Source organism: Hyperoodon ampullatus (genome assembly GCF_949752795.1).
Source record: "Hyperoodon ampullatus genome assembly, chromosome: 4".
Lineage (NCBI taxonomy): Eukaryota > Metazoa > Chordata > Mammalia > Artiodactyla > Ziphiidae > Hyperoodon > Hyperoodon ampullatus.
This window is the reverse complement of record NC_136917.1, coordinates 11,707,700-11,733,776: the sequence shown is the minus strand read 5'-3', so window position 1 is coordinate 11,733,776 and position 26,077 is coordinate 11,707,700.

The following is a 26,077-nucleotide window of genomic DNA, read 5'->3' as shown; positions in this document are numbered from 1 at the left end:
AACTGCTCCTCTCAGCAGACCAGAAGTTTTCTCTGACACCCACCCCAGTCCCTAGGATAAGACCAAGTCACTTCTCATTAATCTATTGTACCTTCGAATACCTGACTCAAGATGTGTCATCATTTGACCAAAGCTGACAAAGACCCTATCGTGGCATATGTGCAAATAAATAAGGAAAGTTCTGCAGACAACTGTATTTTTGCCTCGAAGCAAATTAACCAGCTTAAATAGGACATTATCAGATTCAAACAACTTAGATTCCTTCTCCATTCTAGAAGGAGAACACTTAAAGAGATAAGTTTGGGATTTTGGTATAATTAGCTATTCCCTTACTAGTAGTGACTGCCCTGTATTCTAATATTTTAGGACTTATATTTACCTATATCTCAAATGATACTTTAATATACAACTACTATCCGTTCAGCACAAACACCATCCATTAAATCTTTTAGGCTGCCAGGTGAAAACCTGGAGAAAAGAGCCCTTTCACTTTATCACGTGGAACAAATTTATTTCCCTTTTGTCTAAATGTCACCTGCCTGGACTACACCTGGTTGTTACTTTTCTAACTAAAAGCATCATTAATGTGATTAACTAAAGAGCAGCTGCACTGGGTCAACACCTTCAGCAAATACTAAGAACTTGCAAAAGCTTTAACATTGCAGTTTCTCTTTACCACATCCCAGATAAAATTCTTAGGTTGAGCTACCTATGGCCCCTGAAAGTGGGAGGGGACAGTATTAAAAATATATCCCCTATCCAGTTCCCCTATCCAGATCAAGCCATGGGGATCACACAGATGCTGCTTTCTTTTCCATCCTGATAGAGTTACCATCCCCTATCTATTAAATTGATACCTATTTCTAATAGCTTTCAGAAATTACAGAACTATGTGTAAGGTATCTTACGTAGAAGATACAATTGTGAGTAAGAGTAAGGCCTACCCTCAAAAGACAAAATATCTAACAGAGAAGTTGAAAATACACATAGTTATATTGAGACCTCTTCAAAGAACAAAGGTTTTGAAGTCAGACAAGCAGGGTACTTCTGCTGCTTTGAAAGCATAGGGCTAATCTGAATTTCTCAGCTACACTTTTACCTGTCTTTCAAAGTTGGTAGAGGAATAAATGAGATCCAACTGTGAGTCCTTTTGACCAATTGTCCCAAATAATACACATGTAATAAATAGATACTATTCAATAAATAAAGTTATTATAATGCACAGCCCAATGAAGTGGAATCATAAAGTGGTAGAAGTTCAGTGAGTTTGGGGGGTAGCCCTACCTGGCTGGTGATTCAAGGGAAACTTCAGAAAAGGCAAAGGGCTGTGTTTAGTCGCAAAGAAAAAGTTGGGTAAATAGAATGGCAGGAGGCAGGGAGGTGGGAAGGAGTCTCAGAGGAAAACCTAGGCACCTTCAGAAATAACTAGGTTTTGCTAGGATGTCAAATTCCTACAGAGAATATTCTAGAAGACCACCTTGGAAAAACAGGAGAAAGACTCATTGAGGGTATAGCGTGAAAGATTTACTATTGATTTGAATAAGGTTCTCTGAATGTTGAGAGATTTACCAGATTTTTAGAAAGTAATCTGGTAATTTTGTGTAAGGGTTGTGAACTGGGAATGACCTTAACCAGAGAGGTAGAAGCATTGGGAAATTTAGGCTTAAAGAAAAGAGGGCCTTTTATCAGAATAATGATGGTTAGAATGAAAAAAAAAAAAAGATGACAGAGAGGAGAAACACTGAAGAAGGAGAAAATACAGGATTTAGCAATTAACTGGATGTGGGGTAGGACAGAGGAAGGAGAACAAATAAAACAGACACATTTCAAGTCCAGATGTCTAACACTGCGACAAAATGTTAGGTAGAAGAAAATCAGTGTTGGAGACAATATTAGCTTTTGGATCACATAAGCTAGCTTGGCTCTTGTTAAATGTGTTACATCATTTGGAACTTAAAATGCAAATTGTCCTACCACTGACCATCTGAAAATAAAATTACTGATGATATCAACTTCTAAATAAGTATAAGGTCTGTGATGCTTAATATGTTTCAGGACATATTTAGAATCTAAGATAAAGGGGTTCTATTTCTCAAAAAAATAAAAGTTAAAAAAATTTTAAAGGACCAAAGCATCCATTATACCATTTTAAACCAAAGCAATATGGCATCTATAATATTTACACTGCGTACAAAATTAAAACTTTGTCACATGCTAATTCTATTTACCAACAATTGTTCTTCGGTGTTTCATGAAACAAGGTCTGTATCTAACAGGACTAATAATGTGTCAAAAAAGCAGTGTGGGAAGTGAGGGTAGTAAGGAGAACCCCAAAACAAATCCACCTGATCAGAGGAGGCATTTGCTTCATGTGACAGGGAAAATTAAATCTTCATGCCTACATAAGTGCCTAAGAATAAGCCCAAGTTGAAGGTGGCATTAATCTCACTGTTATGTCTAAACACCCACTGTTTATTTGTGGGTGTTTAGACATATTACATGCAGAGTATGTTTCCATTATTGTTGTTTTGAATGAAACATGCAGCATTTCATTGTGAGGAAACCAGGGAAATAATTTTCTCTGCTGCAGAACTCCAGTAACAAAGAAACAAAACAAAACAAAACAAAACAAAACTACAAAACTCAGCTCACTTTATAGCTTTCATGCTTAGCCCTGTCTTTATTTCAAGGAGGTGGAGAAAGGAAATCAAGAACAAACTGTTCCCTCACATGTTATTAATAACAGAATTTTCCTAACTTATTATACATTTGATGTTTTAAAAAATCACATATGGATAATTTAAAAAGATTAAGATATGTCTGAAAAGAATTTCAGCAAAAAAGTGGTTAACATTCATCATAGCCTTTCAAAAGAAAATTGAATTCTACTTTATCTAAAAACTTTCCAATGCAATATTACTTTTTCTTACATATACAGCCTGCAACTTACCTAGGGCACTATTTATCATTTGGACAACTTAAGTACACACACATACACACACACACACACACACACACAAATCACCTTGAGAAAAATGAGAAATTTTCTCCTGGGAAATGCAAAAGTGTATTAACATGATAAGTAGGAAGTCTTCACTCTTCCTTCATTAACTTAATCAGCAAGTATGATGTACATAAACCAAAAAAAAGAAAAAAACAAAAATCAAGGTTCCAACATGCTCCTGCTCATATTAATCATCTTTGCTTCCTCCATTTTACAAAGTTTGTTAATTTTAACAAAGACATAATAAGCTGTGATGGAAAAACCTGTACCCAGAGGAGCCTTCCAATTATCCACACAGGTAGCCTAGCCTACCTGGGACCCCAAAAAAGGTATGGATCAGGATTTAAGGATTCAAAATAATTATTGCAAAAGAAGCGCTTAAATGAGTAATTTCTCTTTGGTATTCAATTCAGATACCAGAGTAAAGCAGAGAGAAAGGAAGCAGCAATTTGGGTTTTAAAAGGTATCAATAACATGGTAAGTAATAAAATTCAGGTTTGTCAATTGTTCATGTACGTGGTACATAGATTCTAAAAGAGCACTTTCCGGAGATTCATTCAAGATGGCGGAGTAGAAGGATGTGCTCTCATTCCCTCTTGTGAGAGCACTGGAATCACAACTAACTGCTGAACAATCATTGACAGGAAGACACTGGAACTCACCAAAAAAGATACCCCACATCCAAAGACAAAGGAAAAGCCACAGTGAGATGGTAGGAAGGGCACAATCACAATAAAATCAAATTCCATGACTGCTGGGTGGGTGACTCACAAACTGGAGAACACTTGTACCACAGAAGTCCACCCACTGGAGTGAAGGTTCTGAGCCCCACATCAGGCTTCCCAACCTGGGGTTCCAGCAACATGGGGAGGAATTCCTAGAGGATCAGACTTTGAAGGCTAGTGGGATTTGACTGCAGGACTTCAACAGGACTGGGGGAAACAGAGACTCCACTCTTGGAGGGCACACACAAAGTAGTGTGCACATCGGGACACTGGGTAAGGAGGGGTGACCCCATAGAGGACTGAACCAGACCTACCTGCTGGTGTTGGAGGGTCTCCTGCAGAGGCGGGGGGGTGGCTGTGGCTCACCATGAGGACAAGGACACTGGCAGCAGAAGTTCTGGGAAGTACTCCTTGGTGTGAGCCCTCCCAGAGTCCGCCATTAGCCCCACCAAAGAGCCCCGGTAGGCTCCAGTGTTGGGTTGCCTCAGGCCAAACAACCAACAGGGAGGGAACTCAGCCCCACCCATCAGTACACTAGCGGATTAAAGTTTTACTGAGCTCTGCCCACCAGAGCAACAGCCAGCTCTACCCACCACCAGTCCCTCCCATCAGGAAGCTTGTGCAAGCCTCTAAGATAGCCTCATCCACCAGAGGGCAGACAGCAGAAGCAAGAAGACCTACAGTCCTGCAGCTGTGGAACAAAAACCACATTCACAGAAAGATACACAAGATGAAAAGGCAGAGGGCTATGTACCAGATGAAGGAACAAGATAAAACCCCAGAAAAACCACTAAATGAAGTGGAGATAGGCAACCTTCCAGAAAAAGAATTCAGATAATGATAGTGAAGATGATCCAGAACCTCAGAAAAAGAATGGAAGGAAAGATCAGGAATATGCAAGAAATGTTTAACAAAGACCTAGAAAAATTAAAGAACAAACACCTAGAAGAATTAAAGAACAAACAAACAGAGATGAACAATACAATAACTGAAATGAAACCTACACTAGAAGGAATCAATAGCAGAATAACTGAGGCAGAAGAATGGATAAGTGACCTGGAAGACAGAATGGTGGAATTCACTGCCACAGAACAGAATAAAGAAAAAAGAATGAAAAGAAATGAAGATAGCCTAAGAGACCTCTGGGACAACATTAAATACAACAACATTTGCATTACAGGGGTCCCAGAAGGAGAAGAGAGAAAGGACCCCAGAATATATCTGAAGCAATTATAGTCGAAAACATCTCTAACATGGGAAAGGAAATAGCCACCCAAGTCCAGGAGGCACAAAGAGTCCCAGGCAGGATAGACCCAAGGAGAAAGACGCCGAGACACTTAGTAATCAAATTGACAAAAATTAAAGACAAAGAAAAATTATTGAAAGCAACAAGGGAAAAATGACAACATTTAAGGGAACTCCCATAAGGTTAACAGCTGATTTTTCAGCAGAAACTCTAAAAGCCAGAAGGGAGTGGCATGATATACTTAAAGTGATGAAAGCGAAGAACCTACAACCAAGATTACTCTACCCGGCAAGGATCTCATTCAGATTCAACAGAGAAATCAAAAGCTTTACAGACAAGCAAAAGCTAAGAGAGTTCAGCACCGCCAAACAGCTCTACAACAAATGCTAAAGGAACTTCTCTAAGTGGGAAACACAAGAGAAGAAAAGGATCTACAAAAACAAACTCCAAACAACTAAGAATATGGTCATAGGAACATATATATCAATAATTACCTTAAACGTGAATGGATTAAATGCTCCAACCAAAAGACACAGGCTAGCTGAATCGAAACAAAAACAAGACCCATATATATGCTGTCTACAAGAGACCCACTTCAGACCTAGGGACACATACAGACTGAAAGTGAGGGGATAGAAAAAGATATTCCATGCAAATGGAAATCAAAAGAAAGCTGGGGCTTCCCTGGTGGCGCACTGGTGGAGAGTCCGCCTGCTGATGCAGGGGACATGGGTTTGTGCCCCAGTCCGGGAAGATCCCACATGCTGCGGAGCGGCTGGGCCCGTGAGCCGTGGCCACTGAGCCTGCGTGTCTGGAGCCTGTGCTCCACAATGGGAGAGGCCACAACAGTGAGAGGCCCGCGTACCGCAAAAAAAAAAAAAAAAAAAAGAAAGCTGGAGTAGCAATACTCATATCAGATACATTAGACCTTAAACTAAAGAATGTTACAAGAGACCAGGAAGGACACTACATAATGATCAAGGGATCAATTCAAGAAGAAGATGTAACAATTATAAATATATATGCACCCAACATAGGAGCACCAAAATACATAAGGCAACTGCTAACAGCTATGAAAGAGGAAATTGACAGTGACACAATAATAGTGAGGGACTTTAACACCTCACTTACACCTCTGGACAGATCATCCAAATAGAAAAATAAGGAAACACAAGGTTTAAATGACACAATAGACCAGATAGATTTAATTGGTATTTATAGGACATTCCTTCCAAAAACAGCAGATTATACTTTCTTCTCAAGTGCACCCGGAACATTCTCCAAGATGGATCACATCTTGGGTCACAAATCAAGCCTCAGTAAGTTTAGGAAAATTGAAATCATATCAAGCATCTTTTCTGACTACAACGCTATGAGATTAGAAATCAATTACAGGGAAAAAAAACATAGAAACACAAACTCGTGGAGGCTAAACAATATGTTACTAAATAACCAAGAGATCACTGAAGAAGTCAAAGAGGAAATAAAAAAATACCTAGAGACAAATGACAATGAAAACACAACAATCCAAAAACTATGCGATGCAGCAAAAGCAGTTCTAAGAGGGAAGTTTATAGCAATACAATCCTACCTCAAGAAACAACAAACATCTCAAATAAACAATCTAGCCTTACTCCTAAAGGAACTAGAGAAAGAAGAACAAACAAAACCCAAAGTTAGCAGAAGGAAAGAAATCATAAAGATCAGAGCAGAAATAAATGAAATGGAAACAAAGAAAACAATAGCAAAGATCAATAAAACTAAAAGCTGCTTCTTTGAGAAGGTAAACAAAATTGATAACCATTAGTCAGACTCATCAAGAAAAAGTGGGAGAGGACTCAAATCAATAAAATTAGAAATGAAAAAGTAGAAGTTACAACAGACACCGCAGAAATACAAAGCATCCTAAGAGACTATTACAAGCAACTCTATGCCAATAAAATGGACAACCTGGAAGAAATGGACTAATTCTTAGAAAGGTGTAAACTTCCAAGACTGAACCAGGAAGAAATAGAAAATATGAACAGACCAATCACAAGTAATAAAAATGAAACTGTGATTAAAAATCTTCCAACAAACAAAAGTCCAGGACCAGATGGCTTCACAGCTGAATTCTATCAAACATTTAGAGAAGAGCTAACACCGATCCTTCTCAAACTCTTTCAAAAAATTGCAGAGGAACACTCCCAAACTCATTCTATGAGGTCACCATCACCCTGATACCAAAACCAGACAAAGACACTACAAAAAATGAAAATTACAGACCAATATCACTCATGAATATAGATGCAAAAATCCTCAACAAAATACTAGCAAACAGAATCCAACAACACATTAAAAAGATCATACCCCATGATCAAGTGGGATTTATCCCAGAAATGCAAGGACTCTTCAATATACACAAATCAATCAATGTGATACACCGTATTAATAAATTGAAGAATAAAAACCATATGATCATCTCAACAGATGTAGAAAAAGCTATTGACAAAATTCAACACCCATTTATGATAAAAACTCTCCAGGAGGCGGGCATTGAGGGAACCTACCTCAACATAATAAAGGCCATATACAACAAACCCACAACAAACATCATTCTCAATGGTGAAAAACTGAAAGCATTTCCTCTAAGATCAGGAACAAGACAGGGATGTCCATTCTCCCCACTATTATTCAACATAGTTTTGGAAGTCCTAGCCACAGTGATCACAGAAGAAAATGAAATAAAAGGAATACAAATTGGAAAAGAAGAAGTAAAACTGTCACTGTTTTCAGATGACATGATACTATACATAGAGAATCCTAAAGATGCCACCAGAAAACTACTAGAGCTAATCAATGAATTTGGTAAAGTTACAGGATACAAAATTAATGTACAGAAATATGTGGCATTCCTATACACTAATGATGAAAAATCTCTAAGAGAAATTAAGGAAACACTCCCATTTACCATTGCAACAAAAAGAATAAAATACCTAGGAACAAACCTACCTAGGTAGACAAAAGACCTGTATGCAGAAAAATATAAGACACTGATGAAAGAAATTAGAGATGATAAAAACAGATGGAGAGATATACAATGTTCTTAGATTGGAAGAATCAATATTGTGAAAATGATTATACTACCCAAAGCAATCTACAGATTCAATGCAATCCCTATCAAATTACCAATGGCATGTTTTACAGAACTAGAACAAAAAATCTTAAAATTTGTATGGAGACACAAAAGACCCCAAATAGCCAAAACAGTCTTGAGGGGAAAAAAACGGAGCTGGAGGAATCAGACTCCCTGACTTCAGACTATACTACAAAGCTACAGTAATCAAGACAGTATGGTACTGGCACAAAAACAGAAATATAGATCAATGGAACAGGATAGAAAGCCCAGAGATAAACCCACGCTCCTATGGTCAACTAATCTATGCCAAAGAAGGCAAGGATATACAATGGAGAAAAGACAGTCTCTTCAATAAGTGGTGCTGGGAAAACTGAGAGCTACATGTAAAAGAATGAAATCAGAACACTCCCTAACACCAAACACAAAAATAAACTCAAAATGGACTAGAGACCTAAATGTAAGACTAGACACTATAAAACTCTTAGAGGAAAACATAGGAAGAACACTCTTTGACATAAATCACAGCAAGATCTTCTTTGATCCACCTCCTAGAGTAAAGGAAATAAAAACAAAAATAAACGGGACCTAATGAAACTTCAAAGCTTTTGCAAAGCAAAGGAAACTACAAACAACACAAAAAGACAACCCTCAGAATGGGAGAAAATATTTGCAAACGAATCAACAGACAAAGGATTAATCTCCAAAATATATGAACAGCTCATGCTGCTCAATATTAAAAAAACAAACAACCCAATCCAAAAATGGGCAGAAGACCTAAATAGACATTTCTCCAAAGAAGACATACAGATGTCCAAGAAGCACATGAAAAGCTGCTCAACATCACTAATTATTAGAGAAATGCAAATCAAAACTACAGTGAGGTATCACCTTACACCAGTTAGAATGGGCATCATCAGAAAATCTACAAACAATAAATGCTGGAGAGGGTGTGGAGAAAAGGGAACCCTCTTGCACTGTTGGTGGGAATGTAAATTGATACAGCCACTATGGAGTACAGTATGGAAGTTCCTTAAAAAACAAAAAATAGAACTACCATATGACCCAGCAATCCCACTACTGGGCATATACCCAGAGAAAACCATAATTCAAAAAGACACATGCACCCCGATATTCACTGCTGCACTATTTACAATAGACAGGTCTGGAAGCAACCTAAATGCCGACTGACAGATGAATGGATAAAGAAGATGTGGTACATATATACAATGGAATATTACTCAGCCATAAAAAGGAATGAAATTGGGTCATTTGTAGCATCATGGATGGATCTAGAGACTGTCATACAGAGTGAAGTAAGTCAGAAAGAGAAAAACAAATATCGTATATTAACGCATATATGTGGAACCTAGAAAGATGGTGCAGATGAACCGGTTTGCAGGGCAGAAACATAGGGACACCAAGGAGGGGGACTGGTGGGGGGAGTGTGTGGTGGTGGTGGGGTGAATTGGGAGATTGGGATTGACATATATACACTAATATGGATAACTAATAAGAACCTGCTCTATAAAATTAAAATAAAATAAAATTCAAAAATCAAAAAAATAATAAGAAATAAAAGAGCCCTTTCCAAGGTAAAGTCCAGCATCACATTTCACAGGTACCATGGTCAAAACAGTGTTATGTGTCACCTGCTATAAATATTCACACTTCAGAATTCTGGGCCCCACTTTACAGACAAAAGCCAGAAGGAAATCTATTTCCAGAGTTAACATGTGTATTTTAGGCGTATTTTGTATACAGAGATTAGGGCAAGGAATGTGGTCAGGAGAAGAAGCATATCACATCTTTAGACCCTGCTCTAGATTTTGGTCAAATCCAAGAATGAATCCAAATTACTTTTTGAGAGATAAAGTCCTGCAGGAAATATAAAGAGACTTTCCTAGGGATTTCTCTTAAAAATAACAGAAATTTAAAATGAAAGCTCAAAATATAAATAGGTTCTGCTCTGAAACCTCCACTATACTATCTTGGAGGCAGGCTTAATATTAAGAGTAGTCAAAGAGCTAGGGTTTTGTATTGTAAGTTCCAGTCTGCGTGTGAGTCTCAGCACCATCACAGCTAAAGAAGTAGACTTAGGCAAAAATCACCCTTTCCTGAGCCTCAGGATCTAAACCCTTCCATGGATAAACTGACAAGAACCTACTGGGTATGACTGTTGGAGGTTGAAGTGAGACAGCTTCTACATTGAGCTTAGCACACTGCCTATGTTATCCAGATCACATCAATTCCTGGATATAAGGCACACTTTTTCCAAATGTCCTTGGAAAAGAAAAGATTTCCCCTTCAATATTTATATTGGAGTATCTCTGGGAAATGCTCTATATTGAACATTGTGCTGTATATCCCAGTATGTCATTCTGTTCTCATTTGTTGGGCTACTGTTGTCGTTTCTGAGTGCCTGATTCATACTATTCTTAAATATTTTGAACAAAACTCCTGCTGTTTGGAGAAGACACACTAGCTTGGTGTGACTTCAGCCCATGTTAGTTTGGGTGCTATAGAGGTTAACCTATCAAAAAGGAGGTGACCAATATTTAATGTTGATTTTTGTGATGATTCCCAGGGTATGACGGCACAATTCCAAGTGCCAAGTGAAAATGAGTCTTTTTAAAGATCCTCTGAGAGTTTGTCTTTGTTCACTCCTATAGATCCTTTCCCCACTCTTCTCTGCTCTGTTCTGGGTGCTAGGGAATGGAACGCTAGAGCTGGCTTCACCTGCCCTGTGGAATCCTACTGGGTTCAGCCGATGGGAGGAAACAGCAAGTGTTCAGAGAGCAAGAGAAGGGCAAGTCCGGGGTATTGCTTCCCACTTTATCTCCCCCACACCCTCTGCTTCCTGTGAGTCTTCATGTCCCTGAAGTGGCTGTGTCCATTTCCAGCCACACTTCTGTTGAGCAGCCCCTCCTTCAAAGATCCTGCTGGAAAATAGGCTCTGGGCAACACAGTCCTCTTTGCTTGTCCCTTCAGGCCTGGGGTGGCAATGGCTGCCCCACAGTTGCTTATCCCTGGGTGCCTCATCACTCCTTATTGATTCCCTTAACCCTGTCTAGACCTTCATACATAGTACCTTTATTAACCTCTTTTCAGCGAAACCTTTAGACTGTGCCATCTGTTTCCAATTGGGCCCCCGCCTGACGTAATTATTTTAAAAAGCAGTAGAGTGAGTGATTACCTTGTGGCGATCACACATATAGGCAGGTCAGGGAAAGTTTCACAGATAACATGACAATTATGACTCGTAGGAACTGATTGAGCAAGCCGTGCAGCTACCGGGGAGAACACCTTTATAGTTATAGTGAATAGCAAGTTTGAAAGGGGTGGCCTATTCTGAAATTTCAAGGCAGGGAAGGAGGCTGGTGTGCCTGGAACAGAGTCAAAGGGCAACAGCCCTAAGCATTTAGGTGGCTTTAAAGACATGGGCCAGGATGAGATCACCCAGATAGTGAGTTGTACAGAGAGAAGGTAGAAAGGCTTAGGAGAGAGCTGCAGAGGGGAAGAGGGTGGGCCAGTGACCAGCAAAGGATATTGAGAAGGAGAAACGAGGGCAGTACAAAGAGAAAAGGAAAGAATGATATCCAAAAAAATCACTTGAAGTAAGTATTAGAAGAGGCATCTCATTACCCTTGAAAGCTTATACATCTGGCCTGAACAACTTTTCTTCTTATAAGAAACTTCAAACACACACACACACACACATGCACACACACACACACACACACACACACACACACACACACACACACACACACACACCCTGGCTAGCATTTATGCAGTAGGTCGACATACCGCACCTGAGATGTAAACCAAATCCTATCTTGAAAGTGACCTGCAAACCAGTGTGGCTTTACTAGGTTGGAAAATGGTAGTAACAACTTGTTTGTATATTTTTCCCTGAGAAGGAATCGAAAAGAATCACATTTGTTAATCTTCCTACAAGGACTTCTCTAGTGTATTAACCCTTCTTAGAAACAGCATTAGCTATTCTCTAGAAAGAGGGAATCAGATTCCATGTAAATACTCCAGCTGATGTAGGTACTTGCTTGACATGAGCAAGAATGTGAACCCTTCAGTAGGTGGGTGCATGGGTGCACCCAAAATGTGTGGTCAGCAGTGTCCTGCTGTGGTCTACACACTTTCCATGGTGGCAGATGTCCTTATCTGCCAAGAGCTGGGCTAAGCATCAGATCCATATAAATTACCTAGGCAAGGCTACTCTTTTCCAGACAACTCATTTCTACAGAAGCATACCTGCACAAAATAAACACATGAAGCAAGAAACAATTTTCATATTAACTTGAACCCCATTTAAAGCCCATTTGTCTTTTATTCTATGGCACCAAGAGGAAGGGCCAAAGAGGGATATGGATCGTAATAGGATTTTCTTTTTGGAAAAAACAATTTTTTATTGTGATAAAGGATATAATTTCCTCCATATGAACATGTCAGTATGAGCAAATGAAATTTTCAGTTAGCACAGCTGCTACTGTGAACAGCAACAGCAGCCAGTATTCATGAAACGCTTAATACAGTCTACGCACTGTGCCGAGGGTATTACACAGAGCTTTGTTTATTCCTCTAAATAACACTGTAAGGAGAGCACTACTACCTTTTTTTATTTTACAGAGAGAGAAACAGAGGCTCAGGGAGTTAATGTGACTTGCCCAGGATAAGAGAGCACCCATAAATGGCAAAGTTGTGATGTGAACACAGGAAGTGTGACCCTAGTGTATACAAAATGTAGTATCACTAATACTCTCTCACCTTTAATGGATACTTACCACGCAGTACAACCTTGACATGGATTTTATTTCCACGTTTTCCTTTCCACAACTACTACCATCCCCTTTTAGAGATGAGAAAATCAAAGCATAAAGAGTTGAGGTAGATTGCCCTGGCTCACACTGCCAAGGAGAGAACAGACCTGCGATTTACACGCAACTCTCTGACTCCAAAGAAAGCTCTGTATCCGGCTGCACAGACACTTCCACTCTCAAGTTTAATTTAATATTATTATTAAACACAGGTATCCTTTTCAAATATCCATGCACATTGATAACACACTTAACTACGGTCAAGTCCTTGTGCTAATTGCTACAACTGAATGCAAAGAGGTTCCTTCTATCAGTAATCTTAAAAGGAAGCTGGGCAAACAAAACACAGAGGTTCACAAAAAATTTCAAGTTTGACTCTGTCAAACATAACTTTTAAAAACTATTTAGAACATGTCAGAAGTGAGGATGTGATTATGTGAATGGAGAAGAGAATCCATAGGATGAAGACATCCCTGGGGACTCGTCGGACTGCAAAAGTTTCAGGAATAAAGTTTCCATCAGTCTTAAAGAAAAGAGGTGGACTTTCAAAAAAAAAAAAAAAAAAAAGAAGAACGATATGAACAGAATACGGAGAAAGATGTGTGGACAATTTTAGCAAAGATAGCTGGTGAATACAGAGGGTACTTAGTGCAAACCGAAGAGTCCAAATGCCAGGCAGTTTGGACCGTATTCTGTAAATGAAGACGTTTGACCTCAAGGACGACATGATACAAAACACTGCCTGGAGACGATAAATTTTCTGCTCTAGATAAGTACAAACAATTCAAACTTACACACAGAAAGTAAATAAAGCTACAGCGTACGTGAGGGTGGCTGTGAGATTGCTGGGAACACCTATCTGGGCTCCCCCGTCAGCATGTTTAGGCTCACAATGAAAACAGGCAGATTGATTTTCCCTGATTAAGGCTGCTTCAGTCTGGTCTGATGAGTAAATACCCAAAGCAGCCACATGCCTAGCTGCCCTCCCTCTGCAATTACTACCTTATTTTTTCCCACTCCAAATTTGCAGGTCTAAAATTGTAATTCCTAACTTCTCAGAGTGGCAAAGCTATCAGTCACTTGATCATTAATCCCCCCAGCTCCTTCTAAGAGGGACACTCCTTCCTTCATTCATTCATGTGTGTTTACTGAATACCTACAAAGCACCCGGCTGGGTAGGACTTGGAGATGCAAAAATAAAATATCATTTCTGTTTTCAAAGAGCTCTCAGTGTGCCTGAGGGAAACAGAGGAGGGAGCAGTCAGGGTATGCTGGCTGAAGGCTGTAACAGTCCTACATACAGGGTACTATGTGATCATACATTAGAAAGCCTTAATTCTTCCTGGTGCATCTCAGCATGTGTTCCAGAGAGAGGCTTTTTTTTTAAATGCGATTTTTAAAAATTAATTATTATTGGAGTATAGTTGCTTTACAGTGTTGTGTTAGTTTCTGCTGTACAGCAAAGTGAATCCATTATATGTATACATATATCCCCTCTTTTTTAGATTTCCTTCCCATTTAGGTCACCACAGAGCACTGAGCAGAGTTCCCTGTCCTATACAGTAGGTCCTCATTAGTTATCTATTTTACACATAGTAGTATATATATGTCAATCCCAATCTCCCAATTCATCCCACCCCCCTCCCCTTGGTATCCATAAGTTTGTTCTCTACATCTGTGTCTCTATTTCTGCTTTGCAAATAAGTTCACCTGTACCATTTTTCTAGAGAGAGACATTTTTAAACTGAGGTGTGAAGAATAAATAGCCATTCTCCAGGTGGCCAAGGAGGGAAAAGACATTCCTAACAGAAGCTGAAGAATGTCCACATGCTTAGGAATCAGGCTAACTGTCTGAGTGGTCCAGAGCTGAGTTTAGGATAGGGGAAGGATCGAGAGGGACCTTACACTGCACAGTGTTTGAAATCTGACTTGGCGATTGCATTTGTAGTTTAGAAACAAGCACAGAGGGAGACCTAAGGAGTGAATGAACAGGAACTGAATAAAAGGCATGTACACCTCAAAGCTATCATTAAAAAGATAATCTAATTTTATCTTGTGAATTCCTCTACAGTCCTAGGTAACTGAAGACACCACAGTTTGTCAGAATTTGTAGGTAGAACTTGCTGATCCCCCCAAAAACTATCCCTTTGTATTTCCCCAGGACTGAGTCAACAACCTCAGCTAAAGAATTGTCATTAAACCTCCATAGATGTTAACTCTTTGACAACTTGCTGGCCAATCATTTGGTTGAGACAGTCATCCAAGTGGCCACAGCTTGAAAGTGAAGGAATGATAAAGAAGGTTTGGTTGTTTACTGTGCTGTTAGTGCAGATAATAGACAAGTAAGATATGCACATAATTACACTGTTTATAAACAATAGAGTGTGGTTGTACATCCAGACATATATAGGTACTGTTTAAGGAAGGGATAAATTCTAACAATTTGGAAGAATTTGGAAATTTTCTTGATATCATGGTACTGTTGTTGGGCTACAAATTCAACTACCAGAATTCCTGACTCTCTAATAATTATAGGAATTATTCCTATAATTCCAATTATAGGAATTTTAGACCAAAGCCATGACCTTTAGTCTAGTTAATCTCGACTCTGGGACACCATCTTAAACACACGTCTAAACTGATCAGAGGCTCTAAGGACAAGCTACATTTGGGATTACTGAGAAACTGCCACTCCCTGACTCTGAATCCTGGTGCCCTGCAACTCCAGAAGAATGTGAAATTATCAGAGAGGAATGCTATGATATTACTGAGAACAAGCAACCTGGGTGTTTAATGATCAGTAATAAAAAGGTAACAAAAAACAGTGGACACCAGATATGAATGCCTCCTCTATACTTGGTGCTCTAATGTGTTATGTAAAGCATACTAGATTTTGGCATTACATTTATATGGAGGTGTGATTGAAATAACTTTTCCTATAGGTGACCCAAATTAACTAGATACATATTTGGAACTTATTCAAACAATAATAAACTTCCCTTTAAAGAACATCATCACAAACTTAATTTTGCCCAAAGCTCTTAACAATATTATGAGGCAGAAAGGACAAAGATTTTCATGTCCAGCCTGTCTGAACAGACACAGATAATGGGTAGTTCTTTCAAGGATAGGTTATAAAATCGGCACAGGTGAAGTAAGTATCAGTGACGAGGACACCAAATATCCGGGCATTTACTCTCAGCTTCAATCTGAAGACTGAAAAAGTAGAGCATCTGATTCAGTCCTTCCTACCTGAAAGTGTGTGTGCGTGTGTGTGTGTGTGTGCGCGCGCACTTGGTGTGTGCATACACATGTGTGTGAGTGTACAACAAGGCTTCGTAAACATAATCCTTACCTGTGGTCATGGAATTAAAAATTAATAATAATATAGCAACAGCTTTAATTTGCTATTTGAATGACTTCTTACAAAATGTTTCCCCATCCACTATCTAATTTGAAATTCCCTTTCATATCATGAAACAGGCAGGCATTATGATATTCACTTTATAGATGATAAAGTGAGTTTCAGAAATTTTATTCAGGATTTTGCAGAAAGCAAATGGCAGAGAGAGTCAGGAATTCTGGTAGTTGAATTTGTAGCCCAACGACAGTACCGTGATATCAAGAAAATTTCCAAATTCTTCCAAATTGTTAGAATTTATCCCTCCCTTAAACAGTATTTATATATGTCTGGATGTACAACCACACTCTACTGTTTATAAACAGTGTAATTATGTGCACATCTTACTTGTCTATTATCTGCACTAACACCACAGTAAACAAACCACTGTTATGCTCAGCATAAGATTTTCATGTATTGTATTCACCAACCCTGTCTTTAATCGACTTTAACTTGTCATCTAGGTCTTGTGGAAGGGACAGTTAATGCTCGTTAGTTTCTGTGTCTTTTCTGCTGTGTGGTCACTCAGCCAAACCACATGCCCTGCCTCCCTTGAAGTTCATATCAGAGATCCAGCCAATGGAGCCCAAGCAGAAATGAGGTCCCCAATTCCAAGCTGAACCAGTTAAGGAAAACCTCCCATTTATAATCCTCACTCTTTTTTTCTCAACTACCCACTGAATAGAGAAAACCCCAAGAACCTGGAGAGGTTGGAGCCACAATACAGAAGGGGCCTGGATCCTTGAACACCTGTGACGGGCAGAGTCCATTCCCCTCCCATCCCTCCTCCACTCCCTGCTCCCACCAACCTGGACTACACGATGTAAGCGAAAAAAAAAACCTTTATAATGTTAAGCCATTGAGATTTGGAAGTTATTTATTACAGCTGTTAGCCTACCCAGACTAATACAACTCTCCATTGTAAAAAGTTAATATCTATAAAGAACTAATATCCAAAAGACTCCAAAAGAGCATACATTGTAAAGAGATTTTAATAAGCTATTTCATATTACTGATTCTGAGAACACAGTTTTTGTGGAGAAAAACACAATGCTACCCTTTCAAAAAAAAAACATAATCATGATTTTTATGATCAATCAATTTCTTATCATAGAAATCTTTAGGTCATGATAGATAAATTCTATGAAGCACAGATTGTAATATAAGGCTGGCATCAGATATTCGGGGCATACTAATAAGCAAAGTATAAATGGACAAATCTAATTTAAGTCAACCCTGCTGAGTCATTCGAGATATCTATCTATCCAAAATGAACATAATCCATTAGCATCAAAATAACAGTCTCCCCCCCCACCCAAATGCAGACGGATCTAGTTCTGCTCATGACTTTTATCAGCATGATGTGGTTAATATTCATTTATCAAACAGTACGGGTATTGTTTTGCCCTCAAATAATTATCAGTTAATGAAGCTTAAAAACAGAGTCTCTTACATCTAGATTGAATTATTCTTTCTATGGTGCTCACCCTCATACTCTTAAATACTTAAAATGTTCCCATAGTAAATGAGGTCAGCTTATGTAAGCTCAGAAGCAATAGGATATTTTAGCCTCAGAGCATAATAGGAAGAATATTAGAGCACATTCATTCAACTCAAAAATTGAGTCTAATATTCCATACTTGGCTACATGCCTTTTACATCTCTAGTGAAGATACATCATAGAAATACAGATGATCTCTAACATCCTTTTATAATAAAGTTTGAAGTCCCAACAATTCCATTTGATGGAAGAGAAAAACTAAGGGTCTGAGAGCTGAAGCATCTCACCTAAAGCCACACAGGAATCTACCCCTGGATGGAGGAAGACATCTTCCGAATCTCATTTTGGTGACTGCTGGTCCCTGTGCATTTTTATTCCCATCCTTCCCCTTGCACCACTGAGGTGAGAGAGGTCCTTATTTTAAGCTGGAATATTTGCTGCACTAGGATACGCAGTTTTCTAATTTGGAAAAAGGGGTTTACATTTTCTAGCACTTTGAACACAATCACACTTGTACCCTAAAACAAAGGGTCCTGGATGCACAACTGCAGAGAACCCCCGAAAGTTCTCTGTAGGTGGAAGGCTCAAGGAGGAGGGCTAGGATATGAGCATCCATTTCACAGAGGATTTGGATACTATACCTTTGTCTCAGCTTTCTTTCCCTCCAGGTCTCTGGAGGACTTGGCTGTGGAGGCTGTGTCTACTGAAACCTTCAGAACAGCTCTGTTTTGTCTTTATTAGAGATACAGTAAAATACTCCAGAGACAAGGGACCTGCTGGGAAGCAACAGCGGCTGGAATGAATGAAACAGCCAAATCTTCCCTGTGATGCTGCAGTCAGAGACATCATCAGTAGCATGGCCTGTGGTTACCATAATCAGAAATCCCCACAGATAAGCCGATTTAAAAGAACTTTCCAAGTCGCTGGTGAAAGTGTTAAAACCCAGTACAGTGGCATGTAACAGATGGCATAGAAAAGTCCAGATAATTCACAAATGACTTATCTTTTATTTCGCCATTATTCTGATCCTCAGGATTTCTCTTTCCAGAATTTTTTTTTTTGAAGTCATGCACATTTCGAGTAACATTTCATTGTATCTGAGAGGTGTCCGTATTCATATTGAGAAGGGCAACCAGAAAGCCAAGAGGGCTTTCATTTGGTGGTCCCACTGAATAAAAACCTACTCTTTTTTCAAATCAAATGTGGGAACTTCTTTTCCTGAAACTCCCCCTAATGTGTGCTCCATGACAAGACAAGGGCTTCCTATCATATCACACCTATTCAATCAACACACACACTCAGCCAGCATTAGACAACAATGCTTCACTTTAGCTATTATTTTTAAAAATCACATTTGTCAACAGATTGTAATACGGCATTGGCAAGATACAGCTGAAACCTATTTTCTCCTCATGTAGTTCCACCGTTTTCTGAAATGCACTCGGCTTTCTTTATGATGGAATTGGTCATGAGTGTCAGGCTTTTGGAAATCAACTTTTTTTTCTTTCAATTCCAAAAAAAAAGAAAAAATTACTTGCTTTGTTTTTTGGCTTAGGGTTCCCTGCCCCAGTCCCAGGGAAATATTTCTCATAAAGAAGTAAATGGGCTTTGAAGAGGTAGGAAACACTGTATTTAAAATTCCAAAGAGTGCTTTGGCTCATCCACCCAGCTCTCGCAAGATTGACCATATGTGAAATTTGAATGTAGATTACAGTGTTTCAATTTAACAAGATTAAGGTGTGATTACATTGGTTATTTTGTAATTTCATACCTTCTCCATTAAGGGAAGTCAGAATTTAAGACCAATCCCAGTCATTTTTAATAGCATGCTAAAGTGGGGGAAAAATGCTTACCGTTTTAAGTTACCAGTTTCTTTAGTTTATATTTTCTAATCAGTTATTTCTTAAAATACATCTCACATATCTTCTCTACAATAATGCAAATTACACGCCACTTCACTTTCTTTAATTTCTATTTTCTAATCTTGTTTTCTTAAGCTAAATCTCTCCAATATTTACAGCGAGGAGGAGGAAAGAAAGCATAAAACTTATGTATGTACACATATACATATGTACATATATGTACATATATATATGAATACTAAGACAATTTGCTGATAGAAATTTCTGTTTACTCACTTCCTAGGGAGAAGCAGGGTATATAGTAGAGTCATTCCCACCCTGGCTTCTGCTGAATTCTGGTGTCCCACAAGACATTAGTTTAATTGAAAGAAGTAAATCATGGCCAAACACTAGTGAGAAATGCTGCACACCATATCAGTTTCTTGTAGAGTCATGGTGCATATTTGCATATTAAAGTCTCTCATATGTCCTGTGGGAAGGAAACATGTTCACTTGTCTTTAAACAGTTGTATAATATCCATAATTTATTTGAACATAGATCCTTTTTTATTCTTGGAACATCTATTAAGATATATCACAACACTAGTGTCCAAGGAACACAGTTTAGAAAAACCAATTATAGTTGAAAATACATGGGTTTTAGGATGTGTTTTCAAACCTCTAGCTTTGATACTTACTAGCTGTGTGACTTTGGAGGAGTTACTTAACCTCTCTGAGCCTCCTTGCAAGTTTGCATTCCAACCAAAATTTATTGAGCATCTGTAGTGTTCCAGGCAGATAACTAGGCACAGTAAACAAAACAGACATACCCCACCTTCAGGTAATTTAGGGTCAGGTAGAAGATAAACATTAAACAAATACATGGATAATTAGAGTGTTGATAAGTGCCAGAAAGGAAAGAGTAAGTGGAGGAGATAATTACAGGGAAAAGCTAATGTAGATGGAGTGGGCAGGGAATTTCTCTGAGGAAGGGACAATTAAGTTGAGGCCTGAATAAGATGTAAGATCCAGCTAGACAAAATGTGCCAGTGAAATGTTCCAGAGAGAGGAAAAAGCAAACGAACAGGCCCCAGGACCAGTGTTGCATGCTGACTCTTCCTGAGAGAGAAAACACAAAACCTAAAAAATGACCAAGCTACATACAGCCTCCTCAATCTTGTTGGATGAGCTTGTGGTAGGTATCTAAGGAGTAGCTCCAATATGGCCGGAGCACAGTGAAAGACGGTGGGCCATGGGGACAGTACAGAGCAGTGCAACAGGTGAGGGGTCTGTCCTCAGCCCTGTTGACCAGCACTCCCATGAAGGAGTCTGGGTTTTCTTCTAAGTGCAAAGGATGCTGGAGTGGTATTACCTGGTTGAAGTTTTCTAAAAACTTGGACATGGAAACTAGACCAGTTAGAAGGTTATTTCTTGGTGAGAAAGAATTTCAGATTCCTCACCTGCAAAACCAGGATATTAACTCTCCACTGATATTGTTGTAGGAAAGAGTTAAAACCTGCACAAGAGCGTGGCACAGAAAAGGTGCCAAAATAGCACTTCCTGCTGCCCTTTCTCTCCTGATACACAGCGCCCAGCCCATCTAGAGCCTCTGCCATCGGCCTGCACTGACCTCCTCCCTCCCAAACTTGTACGGTCCATCCAGCTTTCTGAATTATAACCTCTTGAGACTGTTTGTATTTCAGATGGGCCACACTGTGAGTAACTGCAGAGAGAAGCCTTCCCCCATCTACCCTCCCTCTGCAGAAATAGGTGAAGAGAGCAGCACCAACCTTTCCCATAATTCAGAATCCCGTCACTGGGCAGTGTCGCTATGGCAATGTTTGGGTTCAGATGTGCTTGACTATCCAAGCAGAACTGCAAGGTGGGTGGCAGAAAGACCAGAAACTAATGGAATACTTAACAAAGCACCTCCCAGAAGATTCCAACACTGGCCATTTGGATACTTTGTCTTTTATAAAGTCAAAATCATTGCTTTAAAAATAAAGAAATGACCATTTCTTCAAATAAATTGCAAGGGCAGTTAAAGAATGTAGGGGGAAATCGTGGATTAAAAGAAACTTAAAAACAGTCCCCAAACATGACATCTAGGAATACATCCCTGGGTGATAAAGAAAAACAAGAAAGTGATAATATAAAATTAGATTACATTTTGAAGGATGGCAGGGGTTTGTGATGGATGTGACATGTGCAGGACTCATGGGTAGGAGTGGTAGGGACCTGACCAAATTCTATTTCTTTCTTTTGTTTGTTTGTTTTTTGTTTTGTTTTGTTTTTTTGGCTATGTTGGGTCTTCGTTGCTGCGTGTGGGCTTTCTCTAGTTGGAGCAAGCGGGGGTTACTCTTCCTTGCAGTGCGTGGGCTTCTCATTGCAGTGGCTTCTCTTGTTGCGGAGCACGGGGTCTAGGTGCGTGGGCTTCACTCGTTGTGGCATGCGGGCTCAGTAGTTGTGGTTTGCGGGCTCTAGAGCGCAGGCTCAGTAGTTGTGGCACACGGGCTTAGTTGCTCCGCGGCATGTGGGATCTTCCCAGACCAGGCCTCAAACCCGTGTCCCCTGCATTAGCAGGTGGATTCTTAACCACTGTGCCACCAGGGAAGTCCCCAAATTCTATTTCTTGACCTGAGTGGTAGTTACAAGAATGATGCCTTGTAATAACTTATTAAGTTACATATTTGTTTTATTCAGTTCTGTGTCTATGTTTTATTTTTAAATAAAATGATTAACAAGTGAGGAAGAAATTAAGAGCAAGTAAGTAATAAATTTTACATGTCAGTTATTTCGGTCAAGGCCATGACACAGATTTTCACAGTCAAAAAAAATAGAACTCAGGGTTCACAAAATGACTTTGATTTGTCCTGAGATAGGAAAAAAAAAATACAAAATGAGAGTAAAGATAGTGTGGCATTTTCTGCCGAATTTTCTCACCTTTCCGATTATACATCATAAATGACCAATTAAACTGGTATTTCATTACAGAGTTCAATTAATTTATATGTCAATTAACTGCCCCCGTATCTTGATATTGTAAAACAATAATATTAATTAAATGAGCAACAGGAAGGCACTTCTGTTGATAAAAGTTTTAAGTTAGATTTATAAAAATCTTACCTTCTAAACAAACTGGACAATTAATTTTATAATTCTTTAATTTCTAAGTATTAATTCTACAATATCGATGATGGGTTTTAATATGACAATAAGTAGTTAACAACTACAGCCCTTTGTGTTCAGTCCCTAAACTGCCTTTTTTCCATCCCAGATATCAGAAGGGAACACGAGTCTAAAAGTCTTTACTGACCGTAAAAGATCCTTCACCTGTGGAAATTTTCCAGATTCTTTTATCATCTTTGCTTATTTGAGTACAAATTCTTTTCATACCCTCATGTTATAATAATTTGGTAGCAATTGGGATGTTTCATATTTTAGTACTCTATGAAAAATGTAAATCATTACCTGGTAAGCAGGAAAGGAACTCATTCTAAATGAGAGGCTTTTCAATAAACAAACCACCCTCATTACACTTTGATTTACTCTACCTTGGAACCATGTTGTAGCTTTTTGTCTCCAAGTGGGGAGAGGCCTTTGAAACCTAAATACTGGAGAATAGCAGGATGGAAGCCTTTCTTTGTATAAAGTAAATGGAACCACTGAGGTGACTATATAAGATACTTTTTCCCACTATAACATTGCCAAATTATCACAGCAGCAGTGGTATGAGAGTCTACAAAACTGCTTTATTAACTCAGAATGCTGGGATATTATGAATCACACCTGCATGAAAACAAACGGCAATGCTTAGTTCATAAAAAAAAAAAAAATGTGGGTTTTCAAAAGTTAGAAATACCATAGCATTCACATATAAACAACAGGTCACCACATTTTACCATTTCCTCCACTTTCCCTTCAGTTTTAAACCCCTTTAAAATACAACCAACATGCAACTTAAATATGACAGAAACACCAACAGGTGCTAAGTCTAGCCATTTGGACTCAAAATTCTCATAGTCCAGGCAATTTTTTAAATTGCCATTTTATTCCAGGTAAGGGCTTGCTAAGGTCAGGTGTATAACCAGGAAAGCTGTTTTTGTTCTCTTCGAGTTTCTCATCAGGTGAGAGCAACCTGGCTGGAACTGCTCATTTGCATGCCAGTACCCACAAGGCTCTTCTAGCCATCCACCCTTCCCAGCCGTGTGGGGCTCAACCTCTGGCAATGCAGTGAAAGTTTCCCAGGGGAAGAGCTGCTCTTGATTTGCAGTTCAAAAAGAGCTTGATGTTAGGAGGAGCAGTGACAAATGAAAACCAAGAGAACATTCACAGCTTTCACAGAATGACTTCATGGGTTAATTTCCATTATAAAAAAAACACTGCAAATGTTAGATAATAGATAGATAGATATATAGATACATAGATACACAGATACATAGACACACAGATAGATACATAGATAGATAGATACACACATAGATAGATAGATAGATGGAAGAGAGGAAGGAAGGAAGTGAGGGAAGTAAGTTTGCTTCTTTTCTTTTTTTCCAATCTGCGTGGTTAAGGTGACAAAACTACGATATTTGGAAAGCCCATACGCAATTCAGTATTTCTAAGGGCCTAAAGGAGGTGAACAAAATAGCCTTCCCCATATGTCATTTCTATAACGGCTATTAAAGAACCAAGCCTGAAGCCTACCATGAATGTAGAAACAATATTTGCGCATGCTACCAAAGCAGCGTAAAGCAGGGGCCACCAATAAAGCATTTTATTTGAGAAATCTCAGGTATGTCCAAAACGCATATTTTCCTCTGTAGGCACCTCCTTCAGAAATTTATAAATAGATTCTCAGCAAAGTAATAAAGGCACTTGTTATTTTTATTCCTTAGCAACTAGACAAAACCCACTTGTCCCGTCACTTCATTTGCCCACTAACAAGACATCTGAAAGTCATAAAATTAAAGTGCTTTGCTATAGCCATACCCAGACAACTCAAGAGTGACAAGGGAAGCAGTTACTAAAATACGGGGCTCAGGGAATCATTTAGAGGAAAGGTAAGAGCCTGAGACAAGCCGTTCAGGGCTGCTCAGACATAGTGTCATTTTCTATGCATGCCATATGACCATACACGTGCGGCAAAATCCCTGTCAGTTTCCCAATGCTACCTGCTTTTTCCTTGAGGGGTGAATGTACTGACGTGCAAATGAATGACAGAGACAGAGTTCCAGGGATATCCTTGAGTTGGCTTGATTTTATTTTATTTTTTTGGAAATCATTCTCAAATGTCAGTACTTAATTGGGGAATCCTCATAATACAGAAACTATCCCAGCACTGTGGCATCACTGGGGAAGACCCATATTGGGCCTCTGGTCCTGGTCCGAGATTTAGAGCAGCACTTCCCAAATCCTGTCGTTCTTTAGACTGAGCACAAGATGCTCCAGAGGTTCCCTTCAAAAAATGGTTCAGGGCAAGTTTGAAAACTGCCACCTCCCCATCTTAGTGCACATGAGAGCATTAAAGGTTCTGAGACGTTTAAGGAGCTTGATAATTTAAACTACTTTCTCAGTATTATTTGACCATGGAACTGGGTGGGGGAGGGGATTCTTATTCATATCTTTTGGATGTAGTATCCTATAAAACATAGTTTGGAAAATTTTGTTCCATAAAGCATAATAATAATAATAACATATTATAATATAATAATAATTGTAATATACATAATATAATAATAATAATATTTAACATGTCACAACAGGGCAGGTCCCTGAATAAGTAAACTTTTTTGTTTGTTTGTTTTATCTCTTATACTGGGTCTCCTGACAGAGCAAAATCTACGTATATTCTAATGAATACTTAATGTTGGACCCACAAAATGGACCCCATTACACAACCAATTATGTCTTTACCACTTCATCAGCAATACCAGAGAAGAATATGACAAAATCTTTACTATCATGGTGGTTGATATAATTAGGTTCATCCTATAAGAAACTATGAAAGATTACAAGGCAATATGCATGACTTTTATGACTTTATAAGGCAGACAGGGTTGGAATATTTAATAAAAGTAGCTTGTATGTATTCAGCACTTTCTATGTGGCCAACACTCTTCTATTTACTTTATATGTAGTAATTCATTTGTACCTAAGGGCAAGTATGCAAATTAGATTCTAATTTTTTCCTGTTTTCCAAATAAAGCAATTCAGGAACTGAGAAGTTAAGTAACTTGCACAAGGTCACACAGCTAGTAAATGACAACAATGGAAAAAAGATAACACAGAAGTAGTGTGAACACGATTATAGATCAATTGATAGGGAATAAAAATGCTTCATTCTAATAAGCCAATGACAGAATCAGATGGTATCTTCCACAAAAAGTAGAAGATTTTTAAACTACAGTACAGAA